Source organism: Bos javanicus, chromosome 27 (assembly GCF_032452875.1).
Source record: "Bos javanicus breed banteng chromosome 27, ARS-OSU_banteng_1.0, whole genome shotgun sequence".
Classification (NCBI taxonomy): domain Eukaryota; kingdom Metazoa; phylum Chordata; class Mammalia; order Artiodactyla; family Bovidae; genus Bos; species Bos javanicus.
In genome coordinates this window covers 14909676-14928991 of record NC_083894.1, presented here as the reverse complement: position 1 = coordinate 14928991, position 19316 = coordinate 14909676, and the positions used below count along the sequence as shown (strand labels likewise).

The 19316-nt window shown below is 45.0% G+C and overlaps 1 protein-coding gene across 3 annotated transcripts in view; it reads left to right on the top strand.

Moving 5' to 3' along the window:
* The window catches only part of IRF2 (interferon regulatory factor 2), an 83639-nt gene that overhangs the window by 22381 nt on the left and 41942 nt on the right, over positions 1-19316 (top strand). The gene's annotated exons all lie outside the window — the stretch shown is intronic.

Below are 19316 nucleotides of genomic sequence, written 5' to 3'. Positions count from 1 at the left end.
TAGATTTTTCAATGTGTGTATTTGCAGTCCATGGGGCTGCAAAGAGTCGGACACAGCTGAGCTGACTGATTTCTAAACAGTTCAATTCAGTGTCTATAAATGTAATTGGTGGCATGCGTGCAGTGGCCTTTTTGGTAGGAAGGTCTCCGGGACTCCTTGACCTCGACCATCATCAGACTTGCTGTGTTTTCTTTCTTCACACTGCCTGGAGGAAGTGTGTGTGCAAGGATGTCCGAACTGAATCTCTACCCAAGTCCCATAGAACCGAAACAGTTCAAAGGTACATTAGATGTCTCACATGGCAAGGATACACCTGCCCTTTCATTCAAAATTATTTTAAGTGTAAGGGGGTAAAGTTTCCGGACAGTTCCTTGAGTGAATTTGCATTTGTGCCACGTTGAGTCTTTCTCTTTCACGCAGTGGTTTCTGCAGAGCAGTAGGGCTTACATTTAGAGAATGACTCACGCGCTTCCTCAATGGATAATGCAGTTCTTATGCTGCATATACTATGATAAACAGCAACAAATAAACATTATTTAACTTGATACTCCTGGAAGTATTCTGTCATAACTTAAATTTTTGAAATTGGATACTTAAAATGTTGTAGGAGAAGGAATGATGGCATTACAAATGTCACTGTAAGGCAACCTTAGGGAAGAAATTTTTAAGAAATTTTGAGTCTTATTTAAAGCTTTTCTTGGGCTTCCCTGGTGGCTCAGATGGTAAAGAATCTGCCTGCCATGCAGGAGGGTTTGATCCCTGGATTAGGAAGATTCCCCTGGAGCAGGGAATGGTTAACCACTCCAGTACTCTTGCCTGGGAAATCCCGTGGACAGAGGAGCCTGGTGGGTTATCGTCCACGGAGTCGCAAAGAGTCAACATGACTGAGCAACTGACACTTTCACCTTATACTGTAAATAAATATTTTATGTATGACATTGGTAAAGTAAAATGTATACCTATTGCTTGGTGGAACTAATGTAAAGGCAATAATAATTTTTAAATGGCTACCTCAGATGTCAAATCTTAAAATATTCAGCAAAAGCATTCCCTCACTTTTTAATATGCAAAAACAATCTGTATTGAAGTTTTCCATTTCAGGACTGAAAATGTGCTGTTACTCACTCAAGCATGGTGCATGCCTGATTAGTTTATAATGTAAATACAGTTTAAGGAAGAAGATGCTGATTGTCTTGTATAACATGGGAACAATAATATATTGCAAGGATTGAAATAACTTGGAATTAATTACAGACCCCAAATCCCTTCTTTGCTCTGAAAACTGAAAGTTTTTTTATCATGACTCATTTGTCTGTATAGTCTGCCCCAAATTGGCATGAAGCTATTTATAGCTTTTACTAATCCCAATCAGTGTGAATGTTCCTGTTTTACTGCAGAAATATTGCTGTATTAGATTAAGTGGTTCTGCTCTAGAGATTGCTGGGGGTGTTATGTTCTATATGTTATATGCACCATATCATCTCTCTACAATCCCCAAGCTGCTGAATTCTAAAACATATACGGTCCAAGGATTTTGAATAAAAGAGCAGTTATCTCCTATGACCTGAAGACCCCCTCATCCTGCTTCCTCCCCCCCGCCCCCCGCCCCGCCCAGGGATAGTCTCTCTTTACATCTGTTTAGAGGCAAGGTATAATTATTAGTAAGGCCCCATTCATACTCAGAAGTGTTCCGTTTTGGACCACAAATAATATGGTCACCGTACTGACCATCTGTGCATACTGGGTAATGGAAAAGGCAGTGGTGATGGGCCTCAGTAAGTTTCTTGTGAATTTCCATATATACCACTTTGAAATAAATATGATTCCAGATTATATCTTGAAACCCTAAAATAATGGAAAGCAGTGCTTGTAAGAAATAATTTTTAAAATGTAAAAATATATATCCCAGGGCTTTCTCAGACAAATTAATCGTTGCATTTATATATACCTTCCTTTTTTTTTTTTTTTTAAAGGGCAGATCACTATTTTCTTCACTGTAATTGTTTGTGTACCAGCCTTCTTTTACTAGGCTGTCTTCCCTCTCTGTTCCCCCTCTCACTGTCTTTCCTGCCTGACATCCACAGTCAGGTCCTAGTTTATTAACTCAGCATCAATCTTTGCCATTTGCTCTTGAACCTCATGGAGATTCTTGACTAGGGAGGCGGATAGGTTTGGAGTCTGGCCTGGCCTGGGGAGACTAGGAAGTCTTGCCCAGGACGTGCTTGTGAAGCTAAGACGTGAGCCATGTGAGTCAGCGGGTTGCCTTTGAGGATGGCAAGTACAGAGGTCGTGGGTTGCCCTGCTGACCCGAGGGTCAGGGAGTAGGCCAGCATCGGGAGGGGAAGCCGGAGCCAGAGCCGGTGACAACAGTGAGCTTTAAAGGAGATCATGTTTATGCTTTTACAAGAGTCTTCTGGTTGCTGGGCAGATAACAGACTGGGGTTGAGAGGTGCGGGGCAGCCATCAGAATGGACTTGATTGGCGTGGGCTCCGCTGAAGGCAGGAATTATTCTTGACTCCCTGGTTTCACTTTCTGTTCTCACAGTGTTGTAGTTATTCTCCTGGGGAAACCGTAACTATGTGCTGTGCTTGTTACTTGCAGGCCAGAGCAGTTACTGAAACGATCAGCTAAGTGAGAGCAAATAGAGCTGAAGGCTTTTCAGGCTTCTGTTTTCTCCACGTTGAGGAACAGTTGTAAATATAAGACACAAAAAGCAAAAAAAAAAAAAAACAACCCTTACTCATGGTGGGCTTTTCTTGAGCCAAGTGCAGGAAATTGGCTGTTGGGATCAGGAACTCTGGTCATGAAAGAAGACGAAACTATGCCGGCCAGGAATGCCCACTGTGGGTGCTCTGCTGACAACTGGGACTCGCCCGAAATGCCCCCCAGAGAATCCTGTGGTATGGGGTCCCCTGAAGACATCAAAACCCGCCATCTCTAGGGGGCTCAGGGACCTGGCCTTCTGACTTCTTTATTCTGCTGCTGACTTCACCTACAAGGTGAAGCAGTGTCACCTGGGAACCAGGCTCATGTTTTAAAATCTAAATCTAGCATCTATTTAGTCGCTCAGTCGTGTCTGACTCTTTACAACCCCATGGACTGTAGCCCCCCATACTCTTCTGCCCGTGGGATTCTCCAGGCAAGAATGCTGGAGTGGGTTGCCATTTCCTTCTGCAGGGAATCTTCCAGACCCAGGGATCAAACCCTAGTCTCTTTCACTGCAAGCAGATTCTTTACTGCCTGAGTCACCAGGGAAGCCCCAGATCTAAATAACTTCAATCAAGTATGAGTTCAATTAAATATGAATTCAGATGTTTGGAGATAACTCTTGGATGCTGAAGTCTGAGAGGCTTCTCAAATATGCAGGCTGGCTTTTGGGGTCATCTGTTCATTTCCCACATACCCTTTACTTAAAATGTGTGTACCGTCTTCCCTGGAAAATGAAGCTTCAGGGTTCCCTGTTCAGATCGTTGTTGCTTGATTGTGCAGCCCCTCATGGGTGGACAGATAAGGTGATCGATGCTCATACTTTATACAGTCATGGTACCCATGGATTAAGAAAAAACTACCAGCCGTTTAGTTTAAGCACCTCAGGAGGAATTGGCTAGAGTTTGTTATATTTGCAGAAATGCTGTTGCTTCCCACTCTGGACAGTAAATCACTGGCATGTTTGGCTGTCTTCTTTTTTGCCAAGTCTTTTTCTTTGCAGCTAATTTCAGTCTTAAAAGTTGCAAAAATACTTACAAAGAATTTTCCTATTTTCCCAACCTCTGGAGAGAAACTTGCCAACCTGAAGTTCCAGCACTCCTGAATCCTTGAATGTATCTATCCTGCAAACAAGGATGACCTCTCCACGTGACCATCAGATTCAGGAAATGGGCACGAGAACTTTCTAACCCACAGATCCCGTTCAGATTTGCTAGTTGTCTCAATAATGTCCCTCGTAGCAAAAAAAGAAAAATCCTGTCCAGGTTCAGGGGTCATGCTTTTGCCGTCTTTCCTAAGCGTCCGTGAACTTGAGATTTTTGATGACTACAAGCCAGTTATCTTACCCAGCATCTGTCAGTGTGAGTTTGTTGGCGGTTTCCTCATGATTAAATTCAGAAGATGCATTTTCTGCAAGAATATCTCGGACGTGATGCTCTGTTCTTTTTGCCTCTTCTCCGGTGGTGTATGTCTTTGACTTGTTCCTTTATTAGTGATATGCATTCGATCATTTGAGTAAGGAGATTATCTGTCAGCCTTCTGCACTGTAAAGTTACTTTTTCCCCTTTGTAATACAGAATATTTTGTGGGAGGTACTTTGAGACTGTATAAGTGTCCTTTTCTCATCAACCTTTTACCCACTGGTTTGAACTTGTGTCATGACTGAGTAATTACTACTTGGATTGCTGCCAAACGGCAATCTAGTTCCATCATCTTTCCACAATCGTTAGTTGGCACTGTACTTTGCAGAAAAGCTTTCTCTTCTTCCTATTAAGTTTTTTGTAGATCCCTATTTCATTCAATGGGGTATAACACAATTTTATCATTATTTCAGTGCTCCAGTTGTCTCAGATTTGGCCAGTGGGAGCCCTTTCAAGTTGGCTACTATATTTTTTCGATGTGCTCCCAGTGTTCTTTGATCATTTCCTTTCTTTCCAAGAAAGAAAGGAATTTTCTGTTTCCTTCCAAGATGGTTCAAGCTCATTTTCAGCTTTCCCTGATTTAGCCCTGGAATCAGCCATTTTCCCAAGAAACCTCAATGCCCTGCCCAGTTGTGGTGGGGCCATCTCTGGTCTCCACCTTGCCCAGGGATTGCCATGCTGTCCCAGGGTCCAAGTGGCAGTCAGACCTCCTCTGGTAATGCCCTGCATCTTGGCCACCATCCTTGGTAAGTAAGGACAGCGCTAGGCCCGGCAGAGATCATAGTCACTTGTTCAGACATTCCCAGTCAAATGTATTAGCTGAGTCAGACAAGATTGCTTATCTTTAGTGTCCAGATATTTATCAGAAGCTGTCATATCAACAAAAACAAAATGAGCCTTGTGGTAATAGTCGAATCTGCATTGGTCAGGGGAAGCTTTTTTGGAAGGGTAGATTTAAAACCCGCCCCTGAATTCCCAGAGAGAAGTGAGCTGGTATGTAGAGTGTGGAGGACCCACAGGGCGCTGAGAGACTGAAGCTGTTTGGAGTTTGTGGGCTGGGGTGTTGGCACGCTTTAGAGGTCCTGAACCTAGAAGTGAAGGGGAAGCAGAAGGCCTCATGGGCAAGTGATTGCTCTTCACGCACGCTGACGGCTGTGGAAATTGACAAATACCCACAATGCCTAGCACTTCCGTGGTTTTCGGTACCTTACAAAAGTGTTCCTGTGAAATCAACTCTGCGATGGTGGAGCAGTGGCTTCTATGGGGTTTGTCTGCGTTCCGGAAATAGTTCCCTGGGTTAATCAGTAACCGGCAGGGCAGGGCAGGGCGCGCTTTCCTCGCTTCCTGCTTTCATCAGACCCCTCCAGGTCCCAGGTGGCCCGTGCTCAGGCCAGGGACCCTGCTTTACGGCAGAGGCAGAAACTAAAATGAAACCACTGGAAAATACACCCAGTGATTCAAGTTTGGAAAAAAAAAAAAAAAGATTCTTTCCTGTTGCTTCTTAAAGAAGGGATGGAGGTGTAAAGGGGTGGAGAGTGGAAAAATATTTTTATTTTGGAGTATGGGAGTGGGGAAATGCTGTTTTCCTTACAAATTACAAAAATAAAGCCGGCTGGACAGGATATGCAGCAGTCCCTGTTGCTGATTTCCACCAGCCAGGAGGGTACTAAAAGGGGCAGGAAGTGTGACTTGAAGGGGGTGGAGCTGGGTAATGAGGCTCCGATGCTTTCTACTCATCAGGTCAGGCAAGTGCAGCCTGACCAGAGCTCCAGGCCAGCAAGGGCTCCCTGGGCGGGCGCTGGGTCGAACTGGGAGGCACTGGGATCTCAATGCCTCTTTATGTGGTTCCCAGTTTGGCCTCATAGTCCACAGGCTAAGTGAGGGCCTAAGACGCCTTCTGTTTCTTTATTTATTTTTAATTTTTCAATTTACTTTTTCATTGGAGTGTAATTGCTTTACAATGTTGTGTTAGTTTCTGCTGTAAAAACAACATGAATCAGTTATATATGTACATATATCCTTTCTTCTTGAACCAGCCTCCCACTCACCCCCCGACCCCCCATCTCAGGCCTCTAGGTCATCACAGAGCATCGAGCTGAGCTCCCTGTGCTATGTAAGCAGCTTCCTACTAGCTCGCTGGCTTTACACACGGTGGTTCATACATGTCAGTGCTATTCTTCTGTTTAAATCGGAGCTCTCCCACCTTCTGTGAGTGTGGACAAGTTGCTTGACCTTACGTGCCTCAGTTGCTTCATCTATCAAATGGGCATTTTAGTAGCAGCTGCTTTCTAAGGTTGCTGTGAGTCAAGTGAAATAATGCCCCTGACCAGCTTAGAACCTGCCAAACACTTAATCCTCATTAGCTACTGTTGGGATTGCTGCCGTGTGGCGTGGGATACTCGGGGCAAGCCCTGTGTTCAAGGGCTCACAGGTCTAGGCCGAGGTAAGGATGACTCACAGAAGCTCACCGCTTAGCAGCAGGGCTGCCTCCCCAAAGATGGTTCCGCTTGCAGAGGGTGAGTCAGGCCTTTTCAAACCAACCCGACTGAAAATTGAGAGTAAGTGTCTCAGTGTCAGGTGGATAACCTGCCTTAGCAGGAAACCCACAGGGCTGTCTCTTGCAGACACTTTGTTTTTTTCCTGGCACCGGACCACTCACAGGGACTTGGAAAGACTAGAGCTGGCCTTGAAACTGTGTGTCGTCTTTGGGAACAAATGGTTCTCCCTTCACACCAGGCACATCCCAGGTGTTCAGTAACCACTTACAGCCAGTGGTTACCTTGTTAGACTGTTTGGATACTGTTTGCTTTTGTCCCTTAGTGACTCTTTGTGACCCCGTGGAGTATAGCCAGTCAGGCTCTCCTGTCCATAGGATTTCCCAGGCAAGAATACTAGAGTGGGTTACCGTTTCCTACTCCAGGGGATCTTTCTGACCCAGGGATGTCTCCTGCATTGCAGGAGAATTCTTTACTTCTCAGCTACCAGGGAAGCCCCAGGACATTGGTACCACTTGTTTTACAGATGAAAAATGTGGGTCACCATCACACGGAAGTCACAGGACTGAGATCTGACCCTGACCTGTCCGCTTAGAACATGTGCATTACCGCTGGAGGGGGCTGGTGTACGTTTATTGGCTACCTTCGGGGTACAAGGTGCAAGGCTAGATGTTTCAGATAGTTCTACATGTTAACATGTGTAGCAATGTTAGCAGAAGTTTGTCTCGGTGGAGTAAGGCAAAATGCAGCGATGACTGTAAGACAGCATAGGTACATGATAGAGGCAGCGCGTATTATGGATTTAAGGGCAGTTTTGAATTCGCCAGTGTGGGCTTTGTGGAGATGGCATTTGAACAATCTGTAAAGGGCTGCCTGACTATTACCAGGCAAGACTTCTCCTGGGCTCTGGCGTCACATATCTAATTGCCTATCTGGCATCTCTTGGGATATCCCAAAGATACCTTAAATTCAATAGACATGAAACCAATCTCAGTATTTTTCCTCTCTCTCTCTCAAGTAGAAGTATAGCTGATTTACAATATTGTGTTACTTTCAGGTGTACTGTATAGCGATTCAGTTATACATATACACGTAGTTATATATACATAGATATGTACATATTAAGTCTTTTCTATTATAGCTTATTACAAGATACTGAGTATAGTTCCCTGTGCTATATAGGAAATCCTCGTTGTTTATCTATTTTATATACAGGAATGTGTATCTGTTAAGCCCAAACTCCTAATCTATTTATCCCCACCCCCGCAACTGACTTTTCCCCTTTGGTAAGTTTGTTTTCCTCATCCGTATGTCTATTTCTGTTTTGTAAATAAGTTAATTTGTATCATTTCATTTTAGATCCCACACATTAGTGCTATCATATGATATTTGTCTCTCTCTGACTTACTTCGCCTAGAATGGTCATCTCTAGGCCCTGGGCAGCATCACGGATGAACCCAGAGATGATCACACTAAGTATTTCTCCTCTTAAACCTTCCACATTCTCTGTTGCAGAGTGACATTACCACCCACTTGGTCTGAAGAAGGACGAAAGGAGGTCACAGAGCAGTCTGAAGAGGGAAGGGAGTCAGACATTCAGAAAGAAGAGTGGTGCCCTCTGTTTTTCTCTCTGGGGTGGGGGGCAAAATCATTTGCTGGGATCAATGAGTGTGGAAGTGAGGGTAGAAAAATCTGAAAGTGCTCCCATGGAGAATGAGAAACGCTGATGGAGAAGGAACAACAAAAAAGACAGAGACTGTTTGAAAGCTCTGGTGAAGTGATAAACCATAAATCTATAATGGTATTATTATTATGATGACTGGGTACCATTCGGCCGGGGGCTTCCTAGAAGGCTCAGTGGTAAAGAATCCGCCTGCCAAGCAGGAGATGTGAGTTCGATCCCTGGGTCAGGAAGTTCCCCTGGAGGAAGAAACGACAACCCACTCCAGTATTCTTGCCTGGAGAATCTCAGGGACAGAGGAGCCTGGCAGGCTGTAGTCCATGGAGTCTCAAAAGAGTCTGACATGACTTAGCGACTAAACAGCAACTATTCAGCCCAGTCCTGAATTTTTGCCACGTGAGCAAACAAGAAGAGGGAGGCAGTGAGACCTGTCTGCAGTGAAGTGTTTGGGAGCTGTGTCTGGGAAGGAGTGGGCCCCGAGAGTGGACATTCTTGTGAGACGGAGCAGGGATGTGGAGCGTGGCGGGCGGAGGTGGACCCTCTCGTTGGGGAGCACACATCTGCACAGACGTGACCTGTGTGTGGCATGGATGTTGAAGGCTTCCTCCCTGGGTGGAGACCTTCTGTTCTCTTTTGGCTACATTGAGAACTGTTTTGTAGAATGACCGTTGGCTCACCTGCAGTACTGAAAACCAGAGATATTTTGGTGTGTTTCGAGCACATGTGTGGAGGCTGTAAGTCAATTTCTCTGTCAGCTTATGGTTGTGATTCAGAGGTTAAATCGCCCTGTTTCAGGTGCCAGCGTAGTTTGTGGTCAGAAACAGGGAGATTTTTTGTAAAGGAGGTCTGGTAATGTCTTCTAAAAGGGTATAGAAAACATCCCTAATAAGAAATTTGTAGGTGTGCAGTGGTGAATATGCAAAACGGTAGTTTGGATAATTCTCAGTATGGGAAACTGGCTCTGCGGTACTTAGAGGTATTTAGACTTTTAATTTCATATGCAGTTGTATTCCATTGATGAGGAAATCTATTCACCTTTGGCCTCCCAGTTTTCCCATGACTCAGTTGTTTAGTAACCATATGAAATCTGAAAGGCCGTTGGCTAATGATTCTAAGTATATGTATTACTACATACACTTACCTGCATAAAAAGTATCCTAGGATAATAAAAAATAACTGATTCTTGACTCACAGACTTAGAAAATGAACTTATTGTTGCCGTGGTGGGTGGGTAGGGGGGTGGGGGGAAGGGATAGTTAGGGAGTTTGGGATGGACAGGTATACACTGCTCTATTTAAAATAGATAACCAGCAAGGACCTACTGTATAATGCATGAAACTCTGCTCAGTGTTATGTGGCAGCCTGGATGGGAGGGGAATTTAGGGGAGCATGCTATGCTATGCTATGCTAAGTCACTTCAGTCGTGTCCGACTCTGTGTGACCCCATAGACGGCAGCCCACCATACATATATATGTGCATATGACTGAGTCCCTGACAGTCCCTGAAACTGTCTTAGTACTGTTAATCGGCTATACCTCAATACAAAATAAAAAATTTTTTAAAAATTTAAAAAATAAATAACTGCTTCTTAAGTTCTGGAGATTCTTATTCAGTAGTTCTAGGATGCGGCCAGAGAATCTTTTTTTTTTTTTGATTCTCTGGATAATTGCACATACAGGTTGGGGTGCTGCTATAGGTGAAGAGAAAGTATGGCAAAGTATAACTGTGTGTTATTAGCATTGGTATCTCATTCTACGTAAGGCCTTGAACCAGTGTGATGAGGATAAAGATGATGATGATAACAGTCATGGTGATGGTGATTTTTAATTTTCAATTCCAACTTCCTCTAAGTTCACATAATTTTGAACTGAAATTCTTATTTTTTTCCAAAAGGTACATAAAAGTCAATATGAGGAGCATAGGATGTCATGTAAGAGGAACTTACATTTTGGGAAGGACTACTGTATATCCAGGAGAAATCACCACTAAAAATTGCTATATTATATTCCTACGAGTGTATCCCCACTCGTGTGTTTTCCCTTTCCTCACAGCCACCATCCTCAACAGAGCAGTAGCTCTGGCCACTGGCTTCCTTGCCTTCGTGTGTGGAGTGGTGCTTGGTTCATGACGAAACATAGCCATTCAGGACTTTTCAGTAACCCTGCAAACAAGCCCAGTGTCTAGTGGGGCATTTGAGAGCCTCCAGCAAGACCTGGATTCAAATCTTGGTTCCCAGATTCAAATCTGGGGGCTTGGGTGACCTGGACACTTTTTTAATGTACCTTTGTAAGCTAGGCTTTCCCTCATCTCTAAAATGGGGATAGTAATACTTAACTGACAAGGGCGATTGTGAGGGTTTGCGATGAATATATTAATATGCGAACTATCCAGTCTGTGCTTCTTAACACTGGCTGACTCTTATGAAGCTGCCCCATGTTGATACGTGAATCAGTTGCTCTGTCCACATCAGCAAAGAGGCCTTTCTTAGTTCTGCTTTGGCCATAAACACCAGCGCTTACCTTGCCTGACTTGGCTTGCAGTCTTCTGTCTACGTAAGTGATCCCGCCCTACCCTGTAAACTCTTTCTCTACCATAAAGCTTTCGCTTAGGAACCCATCTAATAATGATTTATGAACGAGTTCACCTAGTTGGCATTTAACCACCCACTGCCTTCTGATCTCTATTGCAGTCTTTTGTTATGATAATTATAGTATTATTAGGTAGCTTTATGTAATTTATGTCTCATGCCCCCAGTTAATTTACTAATTCCTCGAGGGTAGTGATCGTGTCTTACACATCTTTGAATTCTCCTCAGCACTTAGCACACAGTTCCTCGTAATAATGTGTGTTGAATAAATATTTGGTGGTACCCTGGATGAATGGATATCGCAGACAGTACATCCATAGGGGGAGAGGGTCCAGTGGTTAGAACTGTGAGAGAGGGTTAATGGGTGAAAACGGACTCGAGTTGGCTTTTGTCGGGAGGGTGACATTTATGTCCGGCTGGCACGTGGCTTTGTGAGGAGAAGCCGCAGCCTGCACAGGCATATTTAAAACAAATGATGCAGCTGCAGAAGCAATGGGGCAGGGCACCACTGTGATTGGCTTCTGTGACACAGCCTCCAAGTTAAGCCCTGTGCTTATCAGCAACTTCGCTCCCAGGCTTTTGCCTGCCCTCTTCCAACGCTGTGACCCACCGTCTGTGATGCTGTAACTGGGAACTGATGTTTGGCGGGGCTGCTGGTGGAAGATCTTTAGGTTTGCCTCTAAGTGAACATGCCTTTATTTCCTCTTCATCCTGAAGGAAATTTTCACTGTATTTAACATTTAAAAAGAGCAATTATTTTCTTTGGGTGCTTTTTAAAATTTATTTTAACTTAATTGTTTTGGTCCCGACACACAGCATGCGGGGATCCTAATTCCCCAGCCAGGGACTGAACCCGCACCCCACGCAGTGGAAATGCAGAGTCCCAACCATTGGACCGCCAGGGAAGTCCTACTTCAGGAGCTTTAAAGGCATCTTTTCCATCATCTTCTGTGTTCCATGGTTTCTGCTGAGTAGTCACTATAAGGCTTCTGGGTTTTGTGTTTTTTGAAGATCATGAGCTTTTTTTTTCTTCTTTAAGAACCTGTTTTTCTTCCGCTGATTTTAAGATTTTTCTCTATGTTTTGGTTTTCATCAAAGGTACTACATTATGCCTAGGTGTGGCTTTATTTATAGTAGTCAGTTTGGGATCCGTAGTGAGTATAAGAGAATCCCAGGGATGGCAGAGCCTGGTGGGCTGCTATCTACGGGGTCGCACAGAGTCGGGGTCACACACTGAAGTGACTTAGCAGCAGCAGCAGTGAGTATAAATTTGTGGTTAGATGGTAATTGATCACTGTCTCTTGAAATATTGCTTCTGCCTCATTCTTCTCTCTTATCTTTGTAGAACTTCCAACTACCAATATTTAGATCTTTTGGGCTTCCCTCGTAGCTCTGAAATCATCTACCTGCAATGCAGGGGACCCAGGTTTGATTCCTGGGTTGGGAAGATCCTCTGGAGAAGGAAATGGCAACCCACTCCACTATTCTTGCCTGGAGAATCCCATGGACAGAATCCCACGGACAGAGGAGCCTGGTAGGCTACATATAGTCCATGGTGTCACAAAAGAGTCAGACACAACTTAGCTACTAAACCACCAGAACTTTTTAGGTCTAAAGTACAGTCTATCAGTGCTATGGATTTTTGATCCTTTATTACGCATATCCCATTCTTTTGTCTCAGTGCTTTATTCGTGTCTGTTTTATCTTCTGGTTCACATTTTTCCCCCAGTGATGTCTAATGTGTTGGTAAACTCATCCACTGAATTCTTACTTTGAAATGATCAGTAGTTATCCTTTAGTGTAGAATTTCCAGTTTTACAGTGTTCAGTTCTCTGAAAAAATTTTCTATCTTGTCTTTTATTTCCTGTGTTAAGCATACTTGTTTAAAGGCTGTCTGGAAACATTGGTGTCTGTGTATCCGTTAGTTCTGTCTAAAGTCTGCGTATGTGTCCCTATTAGTCCGTTTCTATTGTTTACTACTTTCCTTGGTTTTCTATTTTGTTGTCTTCCATCCTCGGATTCCTAGCTGTATTGATTGAATGCTGGCCGTTGTATCTGAAAAGTCCCAGATAGAATATAAATCTTAGGATAATGTTATCTTTCCTCAAGATATGTTTTGAGGTGACTTCAGGTAGTTCCAGATCATTTCAATTTGATCAAGGCTTGAGATTAATCAAAAAGCCAGGCTTTAGTGTTTGAGGCTAGTCTATTTCCATTTCGTTTTATACCTTACACGACTTTCGTGTTTGGGAGTGGGGAGTTCCCAGGACTCCCTTTGCCTAGCTGGCTCCTGACTTCAGTTCTTATGCCTTTTCCTAGCTGGCTCCTGACTTCAGTTCTTATGCCCCTGGTCACTGGAAGTGTCCATAGCCCTGCTCATCTTCGAAGGCCTGCAGCTTCCTCTCTGGGTTCAGCAGTTGCTTCTAGGCTTGGAGAAGAGCAGCCCCAAATATCAGGCTTACCTTCCTGCATTCCTTCCTTCCCCCAGATCTTGCCTCCTAATTCTTTACCACCTTGTTAGTTCTCTGATGTTTCTAACTGTATTTTGAAAAACACGCTTTGTTCAGGTTTCCTAGTATTTCACTAGGGGAGTTAGGTCTGAATTACCTACCATGCCATTACCAGAAGCAACCCCCCTCTCTCAGCCCAGAGTTTTATTCTCTAAATCCAGCAAGGACATTAGAAGTCTCTGGTACTGAACATTAACATGATTTAAGTGGTGTTTTAGGATGATTAACATGTCAGTGGTATGCAAATCAGAGAGGGGTTGGGAAAGTCTCTGTAAGTAGAACAGTTAAAAGACCATCTGAGTGTTTTCTGCAGCAAGAGGAAGGCAGATGTTAGGGTTTCTGAGCCCGGGCATTGCAGACAGACTTGAACGAGAGTCTGGGTTCCCGGGCAGTTCCCCAACCTATCCCCTCATCTGAAATATGGGTGATAAAGTCCCTACCTTCTGCGGTTGAAGAGAAGTGAGAAGCTCCCAGAAAACCCTGGTTTCCATGGCTAGCATCTAGTAAGTGCTTAGTAAGTGGCCTACTATTCTAAGAGCCAAACCGCAGTTATTTAGGTTAAAATTCAAGATCTCGGTTAATGGCACTAATCAGGACCAGAGTCAGCATTGTCAGCCTCATGGGGGGTGTGAGTTTGTTCCTTGAAACACAGCGGACAGCTCTTGTGCCTTCATGTAGCAGTCCTGGTGCCTGTAATATTCTAAATACTTGCCGTGCACTGAATTGATTTATAATCAATGCCATGGTTTCAAAGATGATCCCAACCCCAAATCTCAAAGATGTTAGGATAGCTGATTTTTCAAAGTCAAGCTTGAGGGTAGATGCATCATATTTTAGGTTTGAAAGTGTAGTCACTCAGTCGTGTCCGTCTCTTTTGCGACCCTGTGGACTGTAGCCCGTCAGGCTCCTCTGTCCATGGAATTCTCCAGGTGAGAATACTGGAGTGGGTAGCCATTCCCTTCACGAGGGGATCTTCCCGACCCAGGGATCAAACCTGGGTCTCCTGTATTACAGGCAGATTCTTTACCATCTAAGCCATCAGGGAAGCCCATGTTTAGGTTTATAGAAGCATAAAATTTAAGTTTTTCACATTTAACGCACCATGTACAGGAAATGAAGCTTACAAAAAAAGTTAAATCAGAGTATGAGCCTTTATGTTATAAAAGGATTCCTAGAGTCACAGATAACCTTGGAAATTATCTTTGTGAAACTCCTCCTTTTTCTAGATGATTAAAGTGTCCACCGGAGAGATTGAGTGACTGACCCAGGGACGCACAGTAGTTAACAAAGTCAGAACTGGAACACAAAGTCCAAGTTCCTGATGTATTTCGGTCCTCTTGGCAAAAATAGCACCTCTTTGTCTTCCCTGTCGAGTTCCCTGACTTTTTCAACTCTGTTCAGGTTTCCTGTGGCTTGAGTGTTTCTGCCCAAGGGAAACGTGCATCAGAGAAGGAAGACCCAGCTAGCTCCTTGAATTTCACCAATGGAAGCTGGAAAGCACGTGCCTCGTAGGCCTGTGCTAGATCAACGTTGAGTTCCATCTTCCCTTTTCACAGATGCAAACCCAGCCTCTGATAGTCAGGAGAAATCTATGTCAAATGGCGACCTTTTTATTCTCGATCATGTGGCAAGACCACTGGTAATTCATTACCTGTTTAGTGTGTGGGAGGGGGAGCCAGGCTCTAAAATCGAATGAGAAAGAGGAAGTGCTTCCGTGTAAAAGGGTTAGCTTTCATTGTGTATCATCGGGGATGTCCTAGCTGTTAAAACACACACACACAATACCATGGAACCTGAAGTAAGTGAAGCACTTGATAATAGAGTTTTCCCTACTCTGATCAGATCCTTGCTGTATTTGCTTTTCCTAAAAATCTGCTTATAATTTATGACAGTCCTGACTAAAGATTTAGAACAGTTTCTATATGTGGGATTTCCATAGAGTTTGGCTAGGTGAGCGGTAAACGTTGAGGTTTGGCTGAGCTGCATCCTTGTTAGAAAGACGTATGTAAATGGACTGGGTCAACAGATAGATGACGCCGCAGAACACGACGCACAGAGACTAGTGGAGGGGGGCTGTCTGCCGGGACGACCAGACTTTGTAGCAAGAAGAACCAGACTCTTCGCAGAAGAACCAAGTGAGTCTGGAGCCTTGCTCTTCAGAGTGTGATCCAGTGACCTGTGAGCTTGTTAGAAATTGAGAATCCCAGGGCTCACCTAGACCTCCTGAATCGAGATTTGTGTGTGTTAATGTTGGTGGAGCCCTGGTCTAGGTTTTATAATCAGCTCTTATCTTTACTGTTCACAACACTGATAATATCATTGGTTGGTATAAATCTCTAGTTTTCTCTTCACTCTTGGGATGATGACCAAAATCCTAAGCATGGTTTTGCAGGCCTGTGGGGTCAGCCTGCCTCTGACATCACCCTGTTGCTGACTGCCTTCTGCAGCTGGTCCTCCTGCCCTCGGGGTCTTTGCACTGTCTGCTGTCCCATCTTCTTTAACTGTAGACAGAGCAGGAGACCTGTCACCTGACTCAGAGCATCTTCTGCATTAAGTTTCCTAGGGTGGCCATAACAAAGTACCACAAACTGTGTGACTTCAACAGGAATCTATTCTCTTACAGTTCTGAAAGCTGGAAGCCCCAGGTTAAAGTGTTTGTAGGGCTGTTCTCCCTCTTAAACCTCCAGGGGAGGGTCGTTCCTGGCCTCGTCCAGTTTCTGGTGGTTGCACGCAGTCCTTGGCTTGTGGCTGCATCATTCCAGTCTCTGCCTCTGTCCTCACATGGCTATCTTCCCCCTGTGACTGTGTCTGCACGTGGGCTTCTGTGTGTGTGTGTGTATGTATGCTCAGTGACTCAGTTGTGTCTGACTCTATGTGAGTCCCTATAGGCTGTGTGGCTTCCCTGGTGGCTCAGAGGGTAAAGCGTCTGCCTGCAATGCAGGAGACCTGAGTTCAATCCCTGAGTCAGGAAGATCTCCTGGAGAAGGAAATGGCAACCCACTCCAGTACTCTTGCCTGGAAAATCCCATGGACAGAGAAGCCCGGTAGACTACAGTCCATGGGATCACAAAGAGTCGGGACACGACTGAGCTACTTCACTTCACTTCATAGGCTGTGTAGCCCACCAGGCTCCTCTGTCCATGGCATTCTCCAGGCAAGAATACTAGAGTGGGCTGCCATTTCCTCCTCCAGGGGATCTTCCTGACCCAGGGATCAAACCCACATCTTCTGCGCCTCCTGCATTGCGGCAGATTGTTCCACAGAGCCACCTGGGAAGCTGCCTCTATCTGTCTGTGTCTGCATTTCCCTCTTCTCCAAATGCATTAGGTTCCTGTGAGCCTCTGATCACATTTTCATCAACTCATTGATATGTAATCTTGTTTTACATGATTCTGTTTTAAAGACTCCATATTTATTACATCTTGTAGACAACAAGCAGTAACTCGTGCCTGAAGGAAGTTTATCTCACACACATATTTTCTCTAAAAGTCACATCACAGCCTTCTTGCACTTAGAGATGGTTGACAGCGTTTCAGACAGCCCACTCTGGGGGCCATTTTAAATGGCAAAATCACCGACAAAAAGGCAGGAAAATGTGAAAAATGTTGCACTGGATAGACTGTGAAAAGGACATGTATTTATAGTGTGAGAGCTGAAATAAGAAGGCAGGATGTCACCGGTTTGACCTTAGTTGGGAGCGTGTGGACCGGCTGACTCAGGATTTCCACGTCTCTGGGCCAGGGAACACCCCAAGGATCAATTTGGGTGATAGAAATACTTAGTGAATAGGTACGTTTGCAAATATGAAATCGTCGAATAATGAAGATTGATTGTATTTCCCCACACAGGCTTTAAAGATACAAAGTTTTTTGCCTTATTTCAGGTGACCATTTTTTCCTAAATGGGTTGTTTGTAAAAAAAAAAAAAAATAGGGGAGGAACATGTTATAAATTACAGATGGAAAGCAGGGGCATATTTCCGTGTTGCTGAGCTAAGGTAGGGCTGCAGAGGTTCCTGGGCCACAGCGGTTCTGCTTTCATCTTATCCCTTCAGAAGAGCTGTCACCTTATATCCATGCCTCCTCGCCCCTCTCTACTGCCCAGACCTCTGTGTCTTGAGATCTTTTTAAGAAGGAGGATCTGCAGGGTCAGCTGGGCAGAGCCTTCGCTATGCTTGGTCACCCAGTGGATCTAATGTGGACAGCTTTACCCCATGCTTCCAGAACTCTCTCCTTATCATTCTGTACACAGGAGGCACCCTGGGCTGTGGGAATTGTCTTGTCCCCTGTCTCCTGCTAGACCAGGAATCTCTAGGTGGCAGGGACCATCTCCTTCCTTCCTGTTCCTGGAGCATCACTCTTGATACATGGCCTGTGAATGGAGGAGTGAGTGATCGGAACAGCTTGAGACCCATTCAGAGCAGCCATGTGAGGCTCCCTGTGGCTCTTCCACGTCCTTTTGGGGTGTCCCTGTGGTTCCTCTTATTCCTGAAGCCACCAGATGAGTGGATAGGGCCAGCCTGCCGTGGTGATCCCATCTTGGCTGACCTTCAGAACTGGTCCTTGTATTGCACCTCTCTTGGAGGGCACGGCTGCATTTAGGTTTTGTAGGATTATCCAAAGACCTATGAGAGCTGGAGTTCCTGCTCTCAGTGAAGTTACTCTTTGGAAAGAGGAGAGGGTGGGCACAGCTGAGAAGTTTCCGTTTAAAAAGGTAAGAGTTAGTAAGAATAAACACAACCTTAGAATAGCTGCCCTATAGCAATGTTTGATTTTCCGATGAGCAGTACAAGATCGTGGGCATTGTGGGACGTGGAGGAGGAGGGATTCTTGCAGCTGGCATGTCTGGGAGGCCTTGTGGGGAGGAGGGCGGAGATTGGATCTTGGAGAATGGCTCAGGATTGGCGAGGCTGGGAAAGAGGAGCAAGGAGGAGGCGGTGTCTGTGACAGGGAGTGGGTCAGAAGTAGGGAAAAGGTCCGAGGGAAAGGCAAGGGCTAGCCTTAATTCTAGAGTCAAAATAGGCTTTACGGGCAGAGAGTGCAGCTCCAGGTGGCTCATAGTGATGCTTGCCCTCTGGTGCAAGCTGTGGGCTGGGCACAGAGGAGACAGGAAGTCCTTTGCGAGCTGGAAGAGAGCGTTACTGAGACTGTGATCATCCTAGCCCAAAGTCATCGGAGCAGAATATCCAGAGCTCATTTCTGGAGGAGAAAATGAGCCAAGGATAGATGAGGCAGCCAAGGGTTGAAAAGAGCGTCGTGTCCTACCATCCATGATGTCCTGTGGAATTGGAGACTTGGTCGCCATTGTCTCTGCTTTTGGATCGAATGCAGACTTGTGTGTAAATAGGCTGAAGATGAATGAGTGATCCCACTCTGGGTATATTTAGGTGGGCAAGGGATAGACTGTGTAGAAATGCATCTGGAAGGAGGCGGGAGGGGTGTTTTGTGGGCTGGTGGAGGAAAGGTGACCCCAGGTCAGAGGGGGCCGGTGGCAGTGAAGAAGGATTCTTGAGGGAGCACTCTGAATAAGAGATGCTTTCACATAAAAGTGATGCTGAAGCCAGGAGACAGACTACATTAGGAGGGGATGGCTAATTGGTGAAAGACCTTGAAACCAAATGAACCTGATACCTTAAGAGCTTGCCCAAACATGCCCGTGTTGGGATTTCGAAGCTTGTCAATAACTCAGATATCCCAAAGGAATGGCTGTGTCCACCCTTGGCTCTTAAATAAAAGATGATGCCAAAGGGTACTTGTAAAACACTGGTCCTCTGGGTACCTGATACACTGAAGTTATCTGCCGTAAACACAGCCGGGTTGGGAGGGGGTAAAACCCAGCCTTAGGGTTTCCCAGGTGGTACAGTGGTAGAGAATCTGCCTGCTGATGCCAGAAACACAGGAAATGCAGGTTTGATC